This window comes from Rutidosis leptorrhynchoides, chromosome 4 (assembly GCF_046630445.1).
Source record: "Rutidosis leptorrhynchoides isolate AG116_Rl617_1_P2 chromosome 4, CSIRO_AGI_Rlap_v1, whole genome shotgun sequence".
In the NCBI taxonomy this organism is placed as follows: domain Eukaryota; kingdom Viridiplantae; phylum Streptophyta; class Magnoliopsida; order Asterales; family Asteraceae; genus Rutidosis; species Rutidosis leptorrhynchoides.
The window spans coordinates 151,545,047-151,564,410 of NC_092336.1; positions in this window are offsets into that span (position 1 = coordinate 151,545,047).

The window sequence follows — 19,364 nt, forward strand, 5'->3', positions numbered from 1 at the left end:
TAAAACCTAATGTAAAATATTAAATAAATAAAAGACTTAATTTAAAGCGTAAAATAAATAACGATAATGAAATTGTAATAAATAAAAGTGCGATGAAATAAAATTGCGATAATTAAAAGTGCAATTAAATACAATGACAATAAATAAAAATGTGATAATTAGAAGTGCAATTAAATATGAAAATAAAGGAATTATGCTTATTTAAACTTCTGTAATCATGATATTTGACGTGTTGATTTTAGTTTATTCCCATGGGTTAATTGTTCTTTGTCCTGAATTATTTAATATGTCCGTCTGGTTTTTGTCCACAACAGTCCATCAGTCATAAATATAAAGTGCGAGTGTCCTCGTCAAATTATCCTTATATCCGAAGTCAAATATTCCAACTAATTGGGGACTTAAACTGTAATAAGGTCTTAATACTTTGTTTAATAATTACACCAGGATATCGACTGCGTGTAATCCAAGGTTTTAATACTTTGTTATCAATTATGCCAAGTGTCCTTGTACATAATTTCACCTCAGTTTTAATAATTCCGTAGACTATTAATCCATTCCCGTGTCCGGTTAAATGAACGATTATTCGTACATATAAATATCCCGCCCATCGTGTCCGATCGAGTGTATATGGTTATTTATAGGGACGTCCAATTGTAAATCTTTATATTAAAATTAATAAACTATCATTTAGTTAAACAAATATAAAGCCCATTAATAGCCCATAGTCTAATTTTCACAAGTGTCGTTCTTTTGTCCAAACCTCAATTATGGTATAAAGCCCAATTACCCAATTTTAATATTTTTAGTCAAACATCACGATTACTTCGGCATTAAATAAGCATAATAATAACTTAGCTGCGAGACATTAATGAAAATAACATAAACATAACTTATAGTGGTTGTTATTAACGTAGTGATACACGGACAGAGTTTCGACTTACAAAACCTTAAAACATTCGACTAATCGATCCTTATTATTATCACTAACTTAAAATTAAAATTACAAATTGAGATTACGATTTGGAGTGATACTTGATACATAAAAATGGAGAAAGAAAAATATATATAAAATATAAAAGGTGTATATAAATCGTCGAAATGCATGTTCTTTTATAGGCAGAGAGTGCTCCGCGAGTGCGGTGCATTTTGGTCTTCAAAGCTCCGCGAGTGCGGAGCTGTGGAATCCAGCTCACACCAGTTTGGCTCCTAGCTTGCCGACGGATTTTATTATATAAATATAATATAAATATATAATTTATATAATTAATTATATATTATATTATATTTATATACATAATTAATTTTTAACTTTCGGTCCGTTGCGTCGTAGTTGAAAGCTGGTTCATGTCTCGGTTCCGGATTTTCGAACGTCCTTTCGTATAATTTAATATCTTGTACTTTGCGTTTTGCGTCTTGTACTCTTGTAATTTTGAGACGTTTCTCATCAATAATTTGAACCACTTTGATTGTACTTTGTACTTTTGAGCTTTTTGGTCGTTTGCGTCTGTAATTCGTCGAATCTGTCTTTTGTCTTCACCTTTTAATTTTTAAACAAATATTCCTTGTAAATAGGACAACTGCAACTAAAAGCTTGTCTTTCTTGAGGGATAATGCGATGAAATATATGTTCGTTTTTAGCATTATCAACACTCAAACTAAAACCATAAGTTTTACGTTTGATCAAATGGCGTTGTCTAAAGATATGAACAAATCATGCCTACCAGAGCATGCGATCGTAACAGAACTTTTGTATATTGTATATTGTAGGAGAGAGATTAAGGGATAAGCACTAATTTTGAGATAAGGGGATAAGTGATTTTGTTTTCTTATATCTTTAGTTCTAGAGCTCCAATTTAAAAAATAAAAATTTCTAGGAATAGCATTTAGTGTGTAGATTCAGATTTTTTTTTTTTATTTTTTTTTTGTTTTTTACAGCAGCTTAACATACATGTGATGTATGTTAACGTGTTTTGAGGTTTTTTTTTTTAAATTTAGCCCGATTTAGAGTTTAGGGTTTAGGGGTTAGGGTATAGTGTGTTGGGTTTACTCCGTAAACCGAAAATACTAACACCTAAACCCTAAACTCTAAACCGTTCGCATTAAAAACTCATTTTAAACCCTAAATCTGAACCCTAAACCTTAATTTCTAAACCCTAATTATTAAACCTTAAACACCATTTTTCATTAATCAAAAGTCATTTTTCTCTTTTTTTTATTAACATACATTTGATGCATGTTTGGTGCATCTGGTGCATGAACAACTAACATGCATCAGATATATGTTAATGAGCTTTTTTTCAAAAAGAATATTTTTTTCTGAATATACACAATGAAAATAGATACCAGCAATTTTTGTTTTATAAAAAAATCAGAACTGTAAAACTAAAAATATAAAAATCACAAAATCACTTATTTCCTTATCTCAAAATTAGTGTTTAGCGCTGGATCCTTCCCCGTATATTTTATTAGAATTATTGTATATTGTATATTATCATAATAACATATTCGGTTTCTAGATTGAGCGATTAGTTGCTATTTTGGTAAGGGATTATTAAATTAGACCAAGGTTGTCTGCTCTTTGGACAATATGAAATATTATAAAAATAAAAAATAATACGTGTACACACATTTTTTTGACACTTCTGTGTTCGCATGGTTTAAGAAAAAAATCAAGAGTCCAAAAATAGGACCCGGGTAAAGAATTCACCTCGGTTTTATTCCCTTTATGTCAGGTTTTTAAAAAAGGCTCTATATGGGTATACTCCCTACCCCACATGCCCATCCCTTTCACCCATCAAAAGCTGCAACCATTACTTCACCATCTAATATCAAATATATATTTTTTTATTTATTATAACATAAGATAAGATAATGATTCGTATGTATATAACATAGGAATAATAGTAATGTATATTCTATCCGTCCTAAATCTATAGTGCATTATTTTATTTTGGAATATCCCAAATTAATTGTTTACTAATTTGATAAAAGTTTTTGGTGCCCATACTTTATTCATGTTAGACAAAAAATGGTAAAAAATAAAGGGTAAGACTGGAAAGTTAACAAAAAGGTACATGTGTTTTGTTAACTTTCCAGTCTTACCCTTTATTTTTTACCTATTTTTGTCCTACATGAATAAAGTAGAGGCACCAAAGACTTTTATCAAATTACTCTTATCTATTTATGAAAGTAGACCATTAATTTGGGACATCTCAAAATGAAATACTGCACTATAGATTTGGGACGGATAGAATATACATTACTATTATTCCTATATTATATACATACGAATCATTATCTTATGGGGGATGATTCTCACACACACTTTTTTTATCCTCACACACCTATTTTAACCTTTTACTCTTCTAATAATACTCAATTAGTGTGTGAGGATCAAAAAAGTGTGTGTGAGAATCATCCCCCTTATCTTATCTTATGTTATAATAAAAAAAATATTTGATATTAGATGGTGAAGTGACGGTTGTAGCCTTTGATGGGTGAAAGGGATGGGCATGTGGGGTAGGAGTGTAGATAAGTGGGGTTGGGTCCTATCAAACTCGATGCTTCCATCTGTTATTTCGTTTATTACTGGTACAACTATCTGACATATTTCTAGATGTAGCGGTTCTATGTATGTAGGTATATGTCACCAAGACTATTTTGCAGTTTACCAAGACTTTTGTGTGGAAAATAAGATACAATAATATAAAATGAGCATTAATTAAACAAAGTAGTGAAACACACTTCACATTGATATAAAAAAAAAATAATACAATATGTTTCATGGGTCTCCGGTTATAACTATATTCACACAGGGTACATCATATATCTAAAGTAACTGTAGGACCTAAGATCTCATGAACATAATGAAAGAAACGAATAGTCACATAAATATCAAGGAAACTAGAGAGAAAATACGATTACATTTCACGGCTTTCTTGATCTCTATGAAGTAAAATGGCTATTGTTAGTGAGTTAGGGAAGCTTAGTGTCTTATATATAGCCTTCATCTATAGAACACCTGATATCCCTCAAGATGTGGCCAAAACAGACGGTTTATTTTATGGCGGTGTCGTTAGATCGCTAGTCGTCTATCGAGGTTCGTCAGAGGGAATCTGGTTTTATATTTATATTATGCGGGGCCTAAATCTACCATTCCTTCCTAAAGATGAGTAAGGAAAGTATGATATAGGGTCGTTTGTTTAAGAAGATAACATAATCGAACCTTTCTTAATAGTGAAACACTAATAGACTTGTAATTTATAAGGAGTAGTGTTGGATAATTTTGGTTTTTTCTATTTTTTTTTAAGGCAAACAGATAAATAAAATAAAGCGATAAAGATAAAATTTGTAATTCAGATAAGGCTAAAAGCAAGTGCATGTTATGGTTTCATTAGTTGCATAGCTGAGAGTGTGTGGTGTCGGCTCATGAATATGTGATAACCTTAAACCCGTTATACTGATCCTATCGCCCCTGTCAGAATACTGACATGTCACTGGGTAAATACGTTAGGCTTGAATATTCTGAATAGACAGCAATGTCTCATACCCCCGACGCCCGAGAAACATGAACTACATGCAAACACTGACGACTCATCAATAGGAGCGACCCGGTGAGGTGACATATTAACGATCCTTAAGGTCTAAACTTTCTTATGTATAAGCTAAGACAGAAGGCATCCCTGATCCGAGAGATATGATGTGTTTCTGATGCTTTCATTAATGATTGGACTTATTAAATCAGTTAGGCCCTTAATTAAAAGAGAAGAACTATAAAGAACACCACGGCCAAGTTACAGAGTAACCTCCATGAACATGTTCGGTTATCCTAACGATCCAATCCTTTATGGGTTTTAAACAAACAATTCCTTAATTAACTAAGAATCCTTCAAGCGGGGTGCAATGCTTGAGATCGTGTTATGGTGCGATGTACTGTATCGGCACTGAAGATTAGCTTCCATGGACACACACGGCAGGGGCATAGAGTACTGCAACCGTTGTGCCTCCTAATATGCTTAAAATGTTTAAATGCTAGTGACTACACATGCATAGCTCCAGGCAAAATATGTACTACGTATCTCAGTCGGAGTTTCCATTACGAAAGATTAGCTGTCGGAATTCATAGCGTAGGTTTCCTTACTACAACTGGTGTGCCTCTGACAAACACACTATGTATTCGGCAGTGGTTTCTTACTAATGGGTGACACAGATAGTGTATTATGAATTTGGGTTCGCGACATTCCAATAATAGAGCCAATAATCACGTTCTATTAGTTGGAAAAGCGTTTGAGTTTAAATCATAATCGAAAAACATCTCAACAACATCACACCATACGGTCATTATTTCAGCATTGTAACTAACAACAACATAACAAGCACTCGAAAATAACTACTCGTTAATCATGGAAATAATATCATCTATCATAACAATAATAGGAAGCATTATAACAGATAGAGTAAAGGGATAAAAGTACCAGTAGATTAAACGAGTTCCAAAAGTACAAAAGTGACAACTTCAACCTCTAAGCAGCTCCTACAACAATCTTCGGCGTTCACCTTCGGGTACTAAATTTCCCGCTCGAGAGTGAGAAGGCTTTGAAGAGTCTAAGGTGAAATATGTAATCAGAAGTATGAAGTGTGAAGTGTGTGTTTTAAATGGATTACAAATGGCTTATTTATAATGAAATTCCAGCCAGGTGAGCCGTGTACACAACTGGCAAAATCTGGGCAGGCCGTGTGCCCTGGCCGTGTGGATCAGCCGTGTGCTGACCATGCCCAGGTGCTGCATCCGTGTGCTGGGTGTTTGGGCAGGCCATGTGGCTTCATGGGCAGGCCGTATGGCAACCAAATTGAACAGGCCGTGTGGTCTTGTTTCCTTGGTCTTTTTTGCTGATTTCTTGGATCGTAACTTGGCTCTCGTCGTTTTCTCTCTAGATTCTTCGTTTAAGCCCGTTTTCATCGATTCTTCTTGCATTGTCTTTGTAATCACCCGATCTATAATATAAAGCAAATAAATGCTTAATCCGACGATAAAGTTCATAACTTTATTATTTTAGGCCTTAATATCAGGGGTAAAAACGTGACGTTTTGGCCGATATCAACAACTCCCTCACAATCCTTGATGTAGTGACCTGTCCTAATCCATCTGGACAAATACAATACATTTGGTTACATCGCGAGGTACTTGACCGCTATATGATACATTTTACAAACATTGCATTCGTTTTTAAAAGACAAACTTTCATTACATCGACAGTTGACGGCATGCGTACCATTTCATAATATAACCAACTATAATTGTCTTAGTAATAATCTTGATGAACTCGACGACTCGAATGCAACGTCTTTTTAAATATGTCATGAATGACTCCAAGTAATATCTCTAATATGAGCAAATGCACAGCGGAAGATTTCTTTCATACCTGAGAATAAACATGCTTTCAAGTGTCAACCAAAAGGTTGGTGAGTTCATTAGTTTATCATAATCAATCATTTTCATCATTTTAATAGACCACAAGATTTTCATTTCCAGTTCTCATAAATATACGTTCCATGCATAGAGACAAAAATATCATTCATATGGTGAACACCTGGTAACCAACATTAACAAGATGCATATAAGAATATCCCCTATCATTTCGGGAAATCCTTCGGACATGATATAAAACGAATTCGAAGTACTAAAGCATCCGGTACTTTGGATGGGGTTCGTTAGGCCCAATAGATCTATCTTTAGGATTCACGTCAATTAGTAGATCGGTTTACTAATTCTTAGGTTACCAAGCAAAAGGGGCATATTCGGCTTCGATCATTCACCCATATAATGTAGTTTCGATTACTTGTGTCTATTTAGTAAAACATTTATAAAAATTTCGCATGTATTCTCAGCCCAAAATATAAAGGGTAAAAAGGCAAATGAAACTCACTATACTGTATTTTGTAGTAAAAATACATATGACGACATTGAACAACTGAACAATGCAAGGTTAGCCTCGGATTCATGAACCTATATCATTTATATATATATTAACACATATAAAGGTAATCGAACGAAATATATATAAATTTATTAGTTATATAATTTTTATATTAATAATATATATATATGCTTCATATATTTATTTTATTATATGAAATATTACTTTTCGTTTTGTTATATGTATTAGATATATTTTTATATATGTATATATCATTTGTTTGTTAAAAATAGTAATTTTAGTAATACTACGATGAAAATGATAATAATCATAAGACTTAATATTACTAAATAATTATATTAATGATATTAATAATGATATTTATAATAATAACTGTAAAATATAAATTTTTCGGTTAATGATACTTATAATAATGATTTTAGTAATTACATATTATTAACACTTTTTATAATATAAATACTCATACTTATAATGATAATAATAATAACAATGATTATGATACTTATAATGATAAGTGTATTACTAATAATAATTATAATACTAGTAATAATACTAATAATAATAGTCATAATAATAATGTTACTAATAATAATAATACTTATCATAACAGACACAATAATATTAATAATAATTAGTATTAACAATAACAATAATAATAATAATAATAATAATAATAATAATAATAATAATAATAATAATAATAATAATAATAATAATAATAATAATAATAATAATAATAATAATAAAAGAGTTCAACCTTTAAAAGGCTTTTCTAAAAAGAAACTGCTCCAGTCGAGACTCGAACCCGCGACCTCTCGTTACATGCAAACACCCATAACCACTCCACTATTTCTTCTTTTACGTTTTATCTCCTGGATTAGTTCTATATAACCGTTACTTTTCTGTTTTAGTCCAATACCAAAGCTTGGCCCAACAGTACGGCCCAATTAATAAAGGCAGGCCCAAATCCAATACTAATTGTTACCAGCCCAACTCTTAAACAACACAGGGGCTACATCAGTAGCTGGGTCTCGATCAAAGGAAAGAAAAATAAAAAAAATAAATGGATTCGTTCATCATCGAACTAAAATCATTCGGTTTCATTCTAATCATCATCATCTTATATTAACAAACATCATCATGTACTTCATTCGAACATCATCGTCAATTTATCATTATCATCTATGAATCATCATCAACATCGTCGGCATCATATATCTTATTGTTATCAAAACGTCACTCATCACTATCCTTTACATCGTAACATCATCATTCTTATATCTATATTTCTGTCACGTTTTAATCACAGAAATAGTAGTTGTAGCATATAGCGATCGAAAGTTGATGGCATTAAACGGAATAGAAACAGACGGGAGGAGCAGCAGGCTGTATGGTTTGATGTGGTTCTCGTTCAAAAAAAAAAAATGAGTAGCAGGTTGTTCGATGGTGGGTTATGTGTGGTAGGGTTTTTGATCAAGAAGAAGTGTTGCAGCAGTGGTTAATTAAACAGAAGTATGCGATGGTGTTTTGCTATGTTTTGAACAAAAAAAAAAAATAATAATTGCAATATCTAACAGCGATGATGGTTGTTGAGAGTTCACCAATGAAACAGACAATTAAAGAGAAAGGAGAAGGAAAAAAATATAAAGAAGGTGATAAGGGAGTGGGGTGTTCACGATGTTGTGGTTATAGGTGGTGGATGAAGGGTGTTTCAAGGTGTTTCAATGGTAGTAAATGGTGGTGGTTTTAGATAATGGTGGTTCTTGTTACAGTTTAACGAAAGAAAGAGAAGAGAAAAAATTATTAGTATCATGGGATGGTGGTGATCTAGGATATCTATACGTCTTATTTCTATATATCATATATGTATGATATCCCTCTGTATATAAATATAAAGTTAGAATATTATATCGTGGTCCTTCGTTCATCAGTGGCGGATAAAAGTGTTCAGAAAAATCCCAAATTTTTACAGTAATTATATTTATTTATTTTGGTCATTATGGTATAAAATTTGATTATTAATTTGATAAATAAAAATTACAATAACCGTCCCTCTCATTTATGGGTAAATTATAAAAAGTGTTAAAACTTAACAAATAGCTCCTAAATCCATTTTTAATAAGCCTAAAATTTATAGAACTCATTTTCGTATTACCGTTTATTTTAAAATTACATATGTTTGAATTTAACTTGCTTAATATCAATCGAAACATCAAACGAGTATTACAATCATTTAATATTTATTTTTTAATATATTTTATCTATATATAGAGATATATTTTAAATAATAATTATTATAATATTCTATTTTTTTTTTTATTAGTTTTTAATAACAACAACATATAATACTTCAAATTATATTTCGAATTATTATTTATATATGCATACACACATATCTATTTACACTTAATTCTTTGTGAATTGCCGAGAGCAGTCGAAGGTCAATTGAATATATGAACATCGTTTCAAAATTTTCTAGACTCAACAATACATACATTGCTTATCGTATCGAAATCATATAAAGATTAAGTTTAAATTTAGTCAGAAATTCCCGGGTCGTCACAGTACCTACCCGTTAAAGAAATTTCGTCCCGAAATTTGAGTGAGGTGGTCATGGTTAACAATAAAAATGTTTTCATGACCAATATGAGTTGATAATTAGAGGTTTATCATCATTGAATAATAATGATAAAATAATTCAGTTATTCTAAGTATACGAATGAAGCTATCGCAAAAGAGTGAATTGAAGAAAATAAGATTTTCCTTAGCTTTTGACGTAAACAGGGTTGAATTCCTGAATTCAAGGGATTTAAAGAAAATCTTTGAAATCTAATGTAGTGACCCGAACTTTTCCATGTTTATATATATATTAAATGAAATTGTTGTTTACATGATTAAGTGTTTCCAACATGTTAAGCAATCAAACTTGTTAAGACTTGATTAATTGAAATAGGTTTCATATAGACAATTGACCACCCAAGTTGACCGGTGATTCACGAACGTTAAAACTTGTAAAAACTATAAGATGACATATATATGGTTATATATATAGTTAACATGATTTTATTATAAGTATGTATCTCATTAGGTATTTTAACAATGAGTTATATACATAAAAATGAGACTATTAATTTAAGAAACTCGAAAACGATATATATAACGATTATCGTTATAACAATGTCTTACTAGGTACATATGAATCATATTAAGATATTGATACACTTGGTTAATTATGTTAAATGATAAGTAAATATATTATTAAGTGTATTAACAATGAAATACATATGTAAAAATAAGACTACTAACTTAATGATTTCGAAACGAGACATATATGTAACGATTATCGTTGTAAGTAACATTTAACTGTATATATATCATACTAAGATATATTATATATCATAATATCATGATAATATAACAATTTAACATCTCATTTGTTATAATAAATAATGGGTTAACAACATTCAACAAGATCGTTAACCTAAAGGTTTCAAAACAACATTTACATGTAACGACTAACGATGACTTAACGACTCAGTTAAAATGTATATACATGTAGTGTTTTAATATGTATTCATACACTTTTGAAAGACTTCAAGACACTTATCAAAATAATTCTACTTAACAAAAATGCTTACAATTACATCCTCGTTCAGTTTCATCATCAATTCTACTCGTATGCACCCGTATTCGTACTCGTACAATACACAACTTTTAGATGTATGTACTATTGGTATATACACTCCAATGATCAGCTCTTAGCAGCCCATGTGAGTCACCTAACACATGTGGAAACCATCATTTGGCAACTAGCATAAAATATCTCATAAAATTACAAAAATATGAGTAATCATTCATGACTTATTTACATGAAAACAAAATTACATATCCTTTATATCTAATCCATACACCAACGACCAAAAACACCTATAAACACTTTCATTCTTCAATTTTCTTCATCTAATTGATCTCTCTCAAGTTCTATCTTCAAGTTCTAAGTGTTCTTCATAAATTCCAAAAGTTCCAGTTTCATAAAATCAAGAATACTTCCAAGATTGCAAGTTTACTTTCAAGTTTTCTAAATCCATTCCAAGTAATCATCCAAGATCAAGAAACCTTTGTTACTTACAGTAGGTTATTTTTATAATACAAGGTAATAATCATATTCAAACTTTAATTCAATTTCTATAACTATAACAATCTTATTTCGAGTGGAAATCTTACTTGAAATTGTTTTCGTGTCATGATTCTGCGTCAAGAACTTTCAAGCCATCCAAGGATCCTTTGAAGCTAGATCTATTTTTCTAATTTCTAGTAGGTTTATCCAAGGAACTTGAGGTAGTAATGATGTTCATAACATCATTCTATTCATACATATAAAGCTATCTTATTCGAAGGTTTAAACTTGTAATCACTAGAACATAGTTTAGTTAATTCTAAACTTGTTCGCAAATAAAAGTTAATCCTTCTAACTTGACTTTTAAAATCAACTAAACACATGTTCTATATCTATATGATATGCTAACTTAATGATTTAAAACCTGGAAACACGAAAAACACCGTAAAACCGGATTTACGCCGTCGTAGTAACACCGCGGGCTGTTTTGGGTTAGTGGATTAAAAACTATGATAAACTTTGATTTAAAAGTTGTTATTCTGGGAAAATGATTTTTATTATGAACATGAAACTATATCCAAAAATTATGGTTAAACTCAAAGTGGAAGTATGTTTTCTAAAATGGTCATCTAGACGTCGTTCTTTCGACTGAAATGACTACCTTTACAAAAACGACTTGTAACTTATTTTTCCGACTACAAACCTATACTTTTTCTGTTTAGATTCATAAAATAGAGTTCAATATGAAACCATAGCAATTTGATTCACTCAAAACGGATTTAAAATGAAGAAGTTATGGGTAAAACAAGATTGGATAATTTTTCTCATTTTAGCTACGTGAAAATTGGTAACAAATCTATTCCAACCATAACTTAATCAACTTGTATTGTATAATATGTAATCTTGAGATACCATAGACACGTATACAATGTTTTGACCTATCATGTCGACACATCTATATATATTTCGGAACAACCATAGACACTCTATATGTGAATGTTGGAGTTAGCTATACAGGGTTGAGGTTGATTCCAAAATATATATAGTTTGAGTTGTGATCAATACTGAAATACGTATACACTAGGTCGTGGATTGATTCAAGATAATATTTATCGATTTATTTCTGTACATCTAACTGTGGACAACTAGTTGTAGGTTACTAACGAGGACAGCTGACTTAATAAACTTAAAACATCAAAATATATTAAAAGTGTTGTAAATATATTTTGAACATACTTTGATATATATGTATATATTTGTGACGACCTGGGAATTTTCGACCAAATTTAAACTTAATCTTATATGATTTCGACACAATAAGCAAAGTCTGTAATGTTAGAGTCTCAAAACTTTTGAACTATTTCATATATTCAATTGACCTTCGAATGTTCTCGATGATTCATGAACAATTAATTGTAAATAGATATGTGTGTATGTATATATATAAATAATAAGTTGAAATATAATTTGAAGCATTATATATTGTTGTTATTAAAAATTAATAAAATAAAATAGGATATAGTTTGTTAACAATCACTAAGCCCAAAGTCTATGTCGACATTTTAAGGGTGTCAACTTTACCTTAAACATGTATACAATAGTAATCTTATCAAGAATTTTAAGAAAATTGTTGTACAAAATAAGAAGATTTTTATTTTTGATATTAATTATATATCACAAAATATTTTTACGAGTTTTATGATTGATAACAATAATCATCACGACTACTTACTTTTATATGTTTTCTAAATTTCATGTCTCAACCTATATCACAAGTTATATATATACTATAAGCCTTGCTTGTCATTTTTTTTCTTTTTATCACTCGACATCTGAATTATTGATTTAGGTCATAGACCCCACTAACATATGTATGACACCACTCTTAATATTTCTTTTAACTTTTAACCAATGTATTAAAAAGTCTAGTGAATATATAATTACAAAGTTATTGAATGATGTACCATTCCAACACAAACACACTAATTTTGTTTGTATCTACTTTTTTCTTGATTGAATGATGAAATAAGAGAAACCCATTTGTATCAATTCCTGTGAATTGATTAGGTGGTGAAATTACAGTGTTTTTCAAATCACTTTTCATTTTCAGTTACATATTATCTCTACATATATTTACATATACATACAACATATAGATTAAAAATCATCACACACTCATTCTCCACTCCATCACCAACTTTGTTTTTCTTTTGTCTGTCAACCTACAACCACCCAACGAGACCCACTCAAAACCATCGAAGATTACCAAAATCATCACCAAACCACCACTACATACTACTGTACTACTGTTACTACTGATGCTGTCAATTACAGCCTCTCCATCAGCTTTTAGCAGCTAATTACAACTGGAGAACAACCGTGTAAAACCCATCTCTTACCTTACGATTTTAGTATTAACCAAACTCTTCAAGAACACACACTGCCACTTCGGTTCACTGTTGTTGTTACCATAACGTTCTCAATTTCAACTTACAAACAACCACTGTAAATCACCATGGACTAACCACCATCACCTTCAATACTTTCACTTTTCCTCCATTTACAACACCATCTAAACCCAATATGAATTTGCATAATCCTACTGCTGTCTTCGTGTTTATGTTGCACAAGTGACAACCACCAAAACAGCACTATCATCAACCATATACCATCGAAACCAAACCAAGTCATCATCTTGTGCTCTGCTGTCAACCTTAAACCCTGCTGTTGCTGCTACTTCTGTTTTCTATTGCTAAACGAACCATAAATCATTCTACAGCTACAGTTCCTTGCTGTTGCAGACTGTGACTATTTCTGTCGAACGAACAAAACCCAAAAATCATAGAATCTGTTGCTGTTGGTTTAAAAGAAAAGAAAATGAAGTCTACTTTACTTGTTCCGTTTGTTTCTATTTCGATAAGACCCAAACAAACACCCCTTAATGTCGTGAACTGCTGTCTGATCAAGCCTCATCAATTGAACAGATTATTCTACTACAAATTGACTTCTATTTACAAAATTGTTGCTCTTTACTCAAACACCATCAAAGGTAAATACATTATTATCTATATACCGATAACTATTCCTCCCAATACCATAAACTCATGAACAAAATAACGTACCGTTATACTCTTTGCTCAAACAATACAAAAACCTAACCCATCACCTCCAATAGAATCATCACCTGCAAACACCATCATTATCATAATCAAAACATCAAGAACATTATTAATTACTGCTATTGTTCAATCGAATAAATACACAGAATTTATAGAAAGATTATAGGAAATTAGGGGAATATTAATGAACCAGATACTTACATCACCAATTAAAGAATCGATTATTTACATGAATCAGTTGACTGATCAATTAATGGACCGATTGATGATGATGACATTAAGCGTTGATGATGGCGAATCGAAGACATACTAAACATTGTTTGAGTTTTGCTTGTTTGATTGTTGGTTAAGGATCGAAGAACATCTGAATCTTGATTTTTTTTTTTTGCCTGTGTGGGTGTTCTGCTATTTCGATCTGTTTAAACCTACACCAGATGCAAATTCCACTCTTTTATTAGGTATTATACAAATATAATAATAATAGTAATTATTATTATCATTATAAATTTTATTATTATTACAAATATTATTACCTAATTATTATTATTATTATTATTATTATTATTATTATTATTATTATTATTATTATTATTATTAGAATTTTTATCATCATTATTACTAAAAACATTATTATTAGTAAACTTATCTTCTTATTAAACTTATTATTATTATTAGAGGTATCATTATTATTATTATTATTAGTATTAACATTACTTATATTTTTAACATTATTATTATTATTATCATAAAAAGATACAAATTTTATTTTAGTTATAAATATTAATATTATTTTACCAAATAAATATTAATTATATAAATCTATATAATATAACAAATTATGGATTTTTATCAATACTAATCATATATATATATATATATATATACATTAATAAAACTATATAAATATTAATTACATTAAATATATATATACAACTTAAAATATATAACATATAAATGATGATATAATATATGAATTTATTCAATTACCATTTTATGTGATAATATATATACAAATGATATAGGTTCGTGAATTCGAGGCCAACCCCGCATTGTTCAATATAGTCATATGTATTTTTACTACAAAATACAGTATGGTGAGTTTCATTTGCTCCCTTTTTAATTGCTTTTGCAATATATATTTTTGGGCTGAGAATACATGCGCTGCTTTTATAAATGTTTACGAAATAGACACAAGTACTTATAAATATATTCTACGTTGAGTTGTACCACTGACATACTTCCCTGTAGCTTGGTAACTACTATTTACATGTGGTATTGTAAACGCGAATCCTGTTGATATATCTATCGGGCCTGACAACCCCAACCGGACTGGACGACCAGTATTCAACGGTTGCACAGTACTTCGTTTTGTAGGCTACACTTGGTACAGTGTAGTGAGATTTCATAATAAAGGGAATATGCGACGCTGATTAATAGTTAAGTATGGTTACCAAGTGCTCAACAACTTAGAATATTTTTATTGAAACGATTATATATATGAAATCTTGTGGTCTATTAAGATATTGAAATGATTGTTATGATAAACCTATGAACTCACCAACCTTTTGGTTGACACTTTTAAGCATGTATATTCTCAGGTACGAATTAAGTCTTCCGCTGTGAATTTGCTCAATTTAAGGACATTACTTGGAGTCGATCATCGCAATGGGACCAAATGTTGATGACTTCGTCCAGGTGGGTAAGGACGGGTCGTCACAGGTGGTATCAGAGCGGTGGTCTTAGCGAACCATGTCTTGCATTAGTGTGTCTGACTGATAGTTGTTATGATGCATTAGCGAGTCTGGACTTCGACCTTAGCTGCATATTATAAGTATTGTTTGTCATTCCTATTGGAAAATTACCTGCTTATCATTCCTAAGTCTATACACGACTTCCTGCACTTATTTGATAGATAGTTTACAAATAAATTCATATCTTAGCGTATCTGTTACTGTAAACTTTGCCTGACACGTTTCCTTAATCTCCTCCGTAATCTACGGGATCTTCTGTATTATACATAGGTATTCTATATAATTAGAATTTCATCCGATATCCGAAAATTATTTCATATCGAAAAATCCCTTATTCAATCGTACGCAATGGAACTCACCATTAGATCAAGTCCCTCGAATTCCGATAGGGAGTCCCACTCCAGCCCCAGAAGCAGCGTCACCAGAGTGAATCAATCAATCAGCCATCCTCAATTTATCTGATGGGTTCGTAGTCGACTTAACCAATGGAGACAAGAAGAAGGCGATCCCTTCCACCAACCGAATTCACCTTTTGGCGAAGAACCTGAATCACTTACCGGCGAATCTGTTCGAAACACCATTTTCAGTCACAATTCCAGAGTATCTCGTCACGACTATATATTATCTCAAATCCTAGATCTTATTCATCCGCTCGTTCTGACCGACAATCATCCCGGAATAATGGAAGAAGTCAACGAGCTTTGCGCTTGAGTAATCAATTGGGAAAAACGTGGTGCAAAACCTACCAGCTTCAGCAACAGTACCAGCAGCACCAGTACCACTAACAATAACATCCGCATCACCAGCCTTGACATCACAATCTGTATCTCGAGCATAACCATCGTTCTACATATCGCTCTATATTATTAATCTCCGTTCTGCATATCGTTTTATATCGATTATCTTCGTTCGACATGGCGATTGTGCAATCTCTAATGTTTTAGAGATTATATATTCTTATTCTAACGATAAATCAAATGAGTCTAATATCATATTGACTCATTAAATCCATGATTACATCTGAAGAAAATATATATGTATATATATTTTCATAAAGATTGTAATTAAAAATTCTTTTGTACAAACTGTTAATGGTGAAAATATTTTAACGGGTAAGTAATACTCGAAGAATATTAGAGTTTCACATTAATAAGTTACAGTGTACATTCTTCGAATCTGATTCAACAGTCATTTACTATCCTACTTACATTCATCGATATACAGATCCGTTCACCACAGAATAACCATTTTCATTCAATTTCATATTAGGATTTTGACCTATCAGAATCCAACAAGTGGCATAATGAAGAAAACATTTGACGAAATAAAAATATGATAGAAACAAACAAATTAACTAAAAAAAAAAAAAAAAAACTTTGTTAAGAATCCACGCTAACTATTCCAGCTAACTGTTCCTAGCTAACTGATTACATTTTATTTATCACAGTTTATTTATCGCAATTTAATTATCGCAATTTTATTTATCGTCATTTAATTTCTGTTATTTACTTTTACGCACTTTAAATAACGGGACACGTATACAAGGTTTCGACATATCATATTGACCCATCTATATATATATCTTGGAACAACCATAGACACTCTATATGCAAATGACGGAGTTAGCTATACAGGGTTGAGGTTGATTCCAAAATATATATATAGTTTGAGTTGTGATCAATACTGAGACCGGTACACGGGTCACAATACGTATTAATTAATTCGAATATTATATATTCAACTATATATGAATTGTTGGACTATTGGACTATTGGACTGCTAACTTTGGACAATTAAAATGAATTAAAATACTGATTATAACATATGAAACTAAACATCTCTTCAAGTTTGCCACTTGATATCATCTTAAACCTCATTTGAATTTTGACGATTCCAATCCATGTTCAAATCTATCAAGATTCTTGAAAACACCTCGATCGAGAGGATGAACCAGCCGCACTTCATCTACGTAAGAAGAGATTGATGCATATATCTATGCACCTGAAAAACCCTCAGAAACTGAGTAAACGTTTAACACGTAGCTGTGCTAATTCCTTTAGTGTTATTATTACCCAAAATGATTTGGTAATCCCTTTCAAAGTAGCAAATTTTGTCACAGCTCCAGCAAGTCAACTCTGACTTTTCATCCGAAACAACCTTATTATAACCTTGATATATATGCGTACTCTTTATTGTTACTGGAGAATCTTTTATATTCCACCATATTACCATCAGCGTTTAATCATCTAAAAATACAATTCTCCTGAAACTACCTCAGTTTGATAACCGATGACCCAGATCCGTTAACTTTGAAAATGCTGAAGAAGCAGCATGTTGTAGATGGTCTTAATGGCCAAAAGTTGATGATAAAAAAAGAAGTGTTATGAACGCTCGATAGAAAATTTGGTACTAAAAAACGGATTGAGCTAATCATGAAGGAGACCAAGGACAAATACATGGACCAAACCCTATATTCAAAGAATCCAGGTAATTTTGGGATCCGATGAAACCTTCAACGAATATCTTACTCCGTACTCGTGTTAAAAATCTTGAGGAAAATCTTTCTTCATCAACCTTCGAACTTAGAAATTCTAAAATATCATCATAAACATCTTCGATATTTCTGAGGATATTTTCATAAATATTCTCGTTCGAAATTATATACCTCTTCGTGCTATCCGAATATATTATACTGGAAAATTTCTGTAAAATCTAAGTATAAACTATGAATGAATTCTGACGTAGTGTTGGGAACTGATGCATGAGTTAGTATAATATAATGACACTTGATCAACGTGATTATATTCCAGTAAATCATGCTGAGTTTCTAATGGAACGTGATGATTCACAGATCATACCCTCATCATGTGCCATGTTACATAACTCTTTCATTCTGCTTAACTTCTGAACATATCAAGAAAGTATATTCTTGATAGTTTTATCCTCTGTGATTCTGGTAATTTACCAAATCAAATCGTGCTATTACTTTCCTTCCTACTTAGAACATCATGATCATTTGAAACTCTATATCTACGAATTCTGGACCATTATTCGCTCGGTTTAAAATCGGGAAGAGAAAATAAGAGCATGGAGCTCCGAAATATAAAGGAAAATATAAAGCCCGATCACTACACATCAATTACAAACCGTGTATATCAATATTTATCGCAACATAAAGACACGGGAGAATTAAAAAAAAAACTATAACCCCAAGGGCGAAGTAAAAGAAAGCAGATTCCTCTAGTAGAAGTTGGAAAAGGAGAATGATTGTTGCGATAGTAAGGATGAGGACAAGGATCAGAACTGGATTAAGCATTTTCACAATCGTTTGGATGTATGAACTAAGAAAGAAAGTATAGGAATGATGAGAATATTGAAACGGAAGAATTTAATTTATAATGGAAATACCAGGCAGAGTAATCAAGACAGATCTCTGCAT